Below are 6,597 nucleotides of genomic sequence, written 5' to 3' on the forward strand. Positions count from 1 at the left end.
AAAATTTGATCGTACCAAAAATAATGAAAAATCCAAAAATTGCATTTTTTGGTCAAACTGTAAGATACGAAAAAATTTAGAAACTAAAATTGCGCGCCCAAAACAAATCTGCACATTTCTTATTAATCACCTTTCGATAGGATGCGTAGTTTTCGTTTTTAGTCATAAAAAACATTAAAAATAAAAAAATTAAATTTTTGGAGCAACGACACAAGCTGCAAAAAAATATTGATATAAAAGTTGCTTTTCCAAAAAAATACCGAAAACTCATTAAAATTTTTTATGAATAGTTTTTCATTGGATACGTAGTTTTTGCTTTAATCGTAAAAAATAACATTTAAAATAAAAAAAAATTAGATTTTGTTTTAAAAACGACACAAGGCACGAACTAAGATTAACAGACAAAAGTTGTTTGCTTAGAAAGATCTATAAAGTTCTTATTAATCATTTTTGTATAGGACGAGTAGATTTTCTTTTATTCATAAAAAATAAAAAAATTATAAAAAAAGGCAATCAGAATTACAATCTTTAAATTTCCATGCATATTATGAATTTTCTGTATAAATTTATTAAAATGGTACAAGTTTCAGCGCAGCTTATAATATAATTGAATGAGAAATATGAAACAAATATTAAAATAATCAGGAGGAATACAATCTTTGCTTTATTCCTGAATATCGGAATAAGCAATCCCAGACAGTTACATAAAAAACCTAATATATGAATGTATGAGAAATAGAAAGACTGAGCGCGAAATGCGATAGCCATCAGTCGCGCGCCCTAGGTGCGCCCAAACTCTCGAGCTAAGCTTTTTAAACAAAAGGCAATTCACAACCACAAAATTACAGTGGTGGATGTTTAGAATTTTAATTTTAGAAAGTTTGCGCAAGAATGTGCGAAAAATATAAAGACCGAGCGCGAAGCGTGAAAACCAATAGTTGCGCGCCCTGGGCGCGCTCAAGCTCGCGAGCGAAGCGAGCCGCGCGCACTGCACGCGATGAGAATGTGCCCGCGCAAGGGACAGACTTTTATTTCTTGAAATGGCCCAATATTGAAATGATACCCTTCGCCAAAACTTTTTGTTGGTTTTGACATCCCTTAAAAACGTTTTAAATTATTTTAAAGTGCTATTTTACTATCATCTAAAGATTTGAGTAATGTTTGGATTTATTTTCAGCATGGACTTAGCATCCCTTGAATCTTCAAACGGGAAAATCAACCTTCCGAAAAAAACCAGGCACACATGAAATTTTTTGATTAAGCAATTGATGTGAAAATTGACATAAAAATTGTTTGGTGGTTTGTTTGAACATCCTTTAAAGATTCAAATAAAAAAACATCACTAAAAAACTAAAAACACAGGAGATTTTTCAATCAAAATGAAAAATTAAATAACAATTCAACAATTATGATAAACAACCGTTCTTTTTTAATAAAAATTGTACTATTTAGTTACAAATTCGTATACTTTGCTGAAAATTCATATTTTAGTTTCAAATACATTTATTTGGTTAAAAATTTACCTTTTTTTAAATTCCTGTTTCCTTAGTTAAAAATTAATGGTTTTTTAAAATGAAAATTTAAATATTCCATTTTTGGTTAAGTTTTCTGGATTTTAATTAAATTGGTATTATTCGATTAAAAATTCAATTATTTTGAGGAAACTTGAACCATTTTCTTAAACAAAAAACATAATTTCCTATCGAAAATTCAACTATTTAGTAAAAAATTCCGTTTTTTTTTTTGTAGAAAATAATTCTTCTATCTTAAGAATTCATTTCCTTTTGAAAGTTCGTAATTATCTTTGAAAATTGATTACTTTATTCTAAAATCATATATGTTAGCATTTTTACAAGTTTAAGGAAAAATTTTAATTAGTTTAAAAGATATTTATGACTTTTGGAAGAAATTTCAAAATATTTGAACCAGTTTGGAAATATTTTTATCATTTAAGCTGACTCGTACTCTTTCCAAAAGTTTAAGAGGTCTTTCAAGATAAAGAAAAAAATTTCTTTAAATCTTTCAGATTTTTTCAAAATTTTAGGAAATATTTTGAATTTTGTTAAGCTTCGAGTTATTAAAGACATTCGACTACAGTAGATTTCTTGAAAAGTTTCGATCTTTTTAAAAAGCTCGATCTCGACTCGACTCGAAATTAAACAGGCTCGACTCGACTCTTTCGCATATCGAGTTTCGAATTTTGTGCACAACCCTAATAAAAACGATATTCAAAGATTTTATACAGACTTCGCAATTTTTATTTAAACAAAAAATTGCACATCAGAATTACTTCGTTGTTTAAGGCCAATTTCCTTTTATGAACTTTTATAAGTAGGAAATATTGAGTGTCAATTAATGTTTGGAGTTATTAATATATAGATCCATTGTTATCTTAAGATTGTGAATAATTTTCCTATTTTTTCTAACATTCTTTAAATAATCAAACAGCAATGACGAAATATTTATAAACTTAGACATTCTACAGGGAAATTACTTGCAAATAAATGTAAGAAACATCTCCTGAAACGAAAAAAATGAAGAAAACAAATACAAAAAAAAAATGCTGAAATTATTTTAAGGGTTTTTAAAGGCCCACGAACATTTAAGCAACCAAATAGACCTTTCTGAAAAAATCAAAACCTCAACCGGTTTTCCTTGCGCACCTAGGGTGTAAAATTTAAAAATAACTTTCAAAAACGCTCAATATAGAAATATTGGTGATCAATTAAATTTTTATTTAAGAAATGCAAGGGTTTTTAGAAGATTTCAAAGACTTTAATTTCTGAAAATTCTTAAAATATAAAGAGATTAAATGATAGAAAAATTTTATTATAAGAAAGCCTTTATAGAATCGTACTGATTTTCCTATAATATCTTGTCGTGAGGGACCGTTCAGCAGAAGTGAAATTATTTGGAGGACCAGGAATTTGAAAGACTTAGTGAAAAAAAAAATAATTCTGTAACATTTTCAACTTTATAAAAAGAATTCCTGAAAATAAAATCAAGAATCCAATGACCAAATCCGGACAACAACCACAAAATGTTCTCATTGGAATCTGAAAAAAGGAAACATCTCTCCCCCTCCTTTCCCCCTTAAAATGAATAAAAAGGAAGAAAAGAAAATTATTTATCTCTACTTTGGACGAAAATAAAAAGAAGGAAAGAAAAATGAGAAGGCAACCAACCGAACCTCCCCACCCTCTCTTATTTCCTTCGTCCTCCCTATCCCCACCATCATCAAATCCCAATAACACACAGCACCCCGGTCAAGGTAAAAAAAATATATAATGTAAAATAAAAAAATAAAAATGAAATAAAAATAAAATGAAATGAAATAAAATAAAATAAAAAAAAATAAAATAAAATGGAAGTAAAAATAAAATACAATAAATAAATAATTAAAATAAAAATTAAAATAAAAATAAAATTTGTTGTCAGCAGGAACAGCACACCTGCCACGATGCTATATCACTGACTATCTCTTTTTATTTTATTTTTTTTTCATTTTATTTTTATTTTATTTTTATTTTTTTATTTTACATTATATTTTTTTTACCTTGATGGCGGCACTGTGTGGTTGCCGAAACGTTTGTGAAAGGAGGGGGAGAGGTGTTTCCTTTTTTCACATTCCAATGGGAACATTTTGTGGTGGTTGTCCGGGTTTAGTCGTTGGATTCTTGATTTTATTTTCAGCAATTCTTTTCATCAATTTGATTATTGGACGTTAAAAAGGAATTTTATATTGGATTGTTTTCCTATTTAAATATCCTAAATTTTTATTTTCAACTTTATTTACACAATTATATAAGGGTATGGTGAAATTTGTAAATCGATTTCGTCACCTCCATCAATATTTCGTATTTAAAATCCATTACTTAAATGTTAAAACATGGATTTGCAGGCTTCATCTATTATTCATAACTTCGAAATAAGAATCAAAAATCAATCTTGTTATTTTGGAATAAAAAATAGCGGGAAAATCATAAGGCTTTTATTTTAAAAACTGATTTGAATACCCTGCAAATATTTAATTTTTTTTGGCTTTTATTAACATATCTAAAAAAACTGATTAATATCTATAGTAATTCAAAATCTGTTTAAATATTTTACTCAGGCTTTAAAGAAATATTACCAATAATAATAATTGTTTATTATCATTGAGTTTATATAGTATTTTATTTAAGTTATGTATAATAGATGTTTCAGAATTCTTACTATAAAAAATTATATAAGTTTTGTCATTACGTACCAAAATAATTAAGAATAAAGTCCAGGTTTAAAAACAGAATGTAAAAGGTCCTCATTGTTTCAAAATGAGTGATCTAGATAACAAGGTTTCAAAATCTAAATAATTAAATAATTCATGGTAATTTTAATTAAAAATTCTACTATTATATTCTTGTTGTTAAATTCACCTCATTAAAAATTAAATTAATTTGAGGAAAATTCTTATATACTATATATTAAAAATGTCTTTTGTTACACAATTAATCTTCTTGTCAAAAACCAATTTTTATGATTACAAGTTCCAACAGTTGGTTAAATGACAAATATTTTATTTGAAAATTTATTTTTTGATTAACATTGCTTTCATCTCTTGATTTCTCTTAAAACTATTCTGATGTTATGGTCGAAATGTCATCTTATCTGATTTTAAATGAAAAAGCTTTGTTAAAAATAAATAGTTTATGTTGAAAAATTAAATTTTTGGTTGAAAATATGTTTTTTTTATAATTAATTATTTTATTAACTTGAAATTTAAATACTACATTTTTAATTTTTAATTCGCATTGAAGTTCACAAATGATCTCTTACAGGTGAAAATAAAACTATTTTGTTGAAGGATTTTGGTAAAAATTCATATAAGTGTACCTGAAGAAAATTGGTGAATTTCATGATGTTTACTTTTTTGTTTTAAATATCAACTATTGCATTTTTCTCTGTTAATTCTATTTCCTGAGTTTAAATTCCACTCTGTTGTAAAAAACCATTATCGGAGGTTGAAAAGTTATCTTTCAAATCGAAAATTCCTGCCCTTTGATATAAATTTCCTATTTTTTGGTTAAATGTTCAGAGGATTGGTTTAAGCTGAAACTAGTTTACTAGAAATTTCTTTTTTGTACGGGATGGGATGGAATATGATGTGGTTTGGTGGAGTGTGGTGTTAAGTGGGATTCGACGAGAAGGGATGGGATGTGATATGATGGGATAGGATGAGATATGATGGGATAGGAAGGGATATGATAGGATAGAGGAAGGGGAGGGGATGGAAAGGGAGGGGTAGTATAGGATAGAATAAGATGGGGTGGGCTGGGATGGGATGGGATGTTACGGAACCGGGTGAAAAGAACGGCAAGGGATAGTATGGGATGGAATGCGTTAAGATGGGATGGAATGGGATGGGATACGGTGGAGTAAGATATTACGGAAAGAATAGGATGGGAATCTAAGAGGGACTTGAAAGAAAATGTGGTACTTGAAGCAAGTGGAAAGAAAAATATAATACTGGTAGATGACTGGAGCAAAGAAGGCGGTAATTACGAGGAGGCTGCAGGAAAAGTGTGGACATTAAAGGGAGTGGAAGGAAAAAGATAATACTTGATATTGAGTAAGTAACAAAAGGTGGGATGTGTTAAAATTGGAGGTGGTAGAAATAAAAAGGTGGTACCTTACAGAGAGCGAAGGGAAGAAGGTGTGATATAAGAGGAGGATAGAATGGAAAATGTGCCACCTGCAGAAAGTGAAAGAACAAGAGTGGAGTCTAGCGTGTGTGCAAATAAGAAATGGTGGTTTCTATGGGTCATCCTTGAAAGGCTGGCATTACGGCAAGGACGTATCAGGAGAAAGGTCTTTTACGGTTGTCGGTAAAATCTTGGAAAAAAGCAGGAAAAATGAGCTCTTTAGAGTTACTGGAAGGGAAAACAGTGTTTCCAGGAAAGGATGCGAAAGTAAGAAGGTGGTATTTGAGGTTAACTGGAGGAAAGAATGTGGCTTCTAGAATGGCAGTGAAAGGAAAAATGTGGCTCTTGGAGGAAGTTTAATGAAAAAGGTCATGTTGGAGGAGAAATGAATATGGTCATATCTGGCATGGAAAAAGAAGGGTATCTAGGAGAGGAAGTTAAAGTAGAAAAATGAATATGTGAAAGCTTCTGGCGGGAACAAGGTGATTTAGTAAAAATCTTAAAATAAATTTCGCTGAATTTAAATGTAGAAAGTATAAAATATAAAATCTGAAATAGCGAACAGAAATTTCATCTGAGGAAAGTGCTTCTCTTTGATAGAGTTTCTCCGTGGACGATTCCTGCAGAACTATTTTTCTAGAGTATCGAAGGAAGGAAATAAGTAAAGAAGGCGCGAAGGAAGGAAACGTAATCCAGAAACGGGCTAAACTTAGATTAAAATGAAGCTAATAAAACGCTAAAAATAACTTATTATTTATCAGCATTTGGAACTCGAAAGTTCATTGCCTCATCTACCCGAGACCGCCACGCGTCCCTATCCTGTGCATCATCCATCCACTCATTATAATCATATCCTAGTTCTACCAAATCTTTTTTTAAATTATCCCTCCACCTGATTCTCGGCCTTCCCAGTGGT

This window comes from Belonocnema kinseyi, chromosome 8 (genome assembly GCF_010883055.1).
Source record: "Belonocnema kinseyi isolate 2016_QV_RU_SX_M_011 chromosome 8, B_treatae_v1, whole genome shotgun sequence".
NCBI classification, from domain to species: domain Eukaryota; kingdom Metazoa; phylum Arthropoda; class Insecta; order Hymenoptera; family Cynipidae; genus Belonocnema; species Belonocnema kinseyi.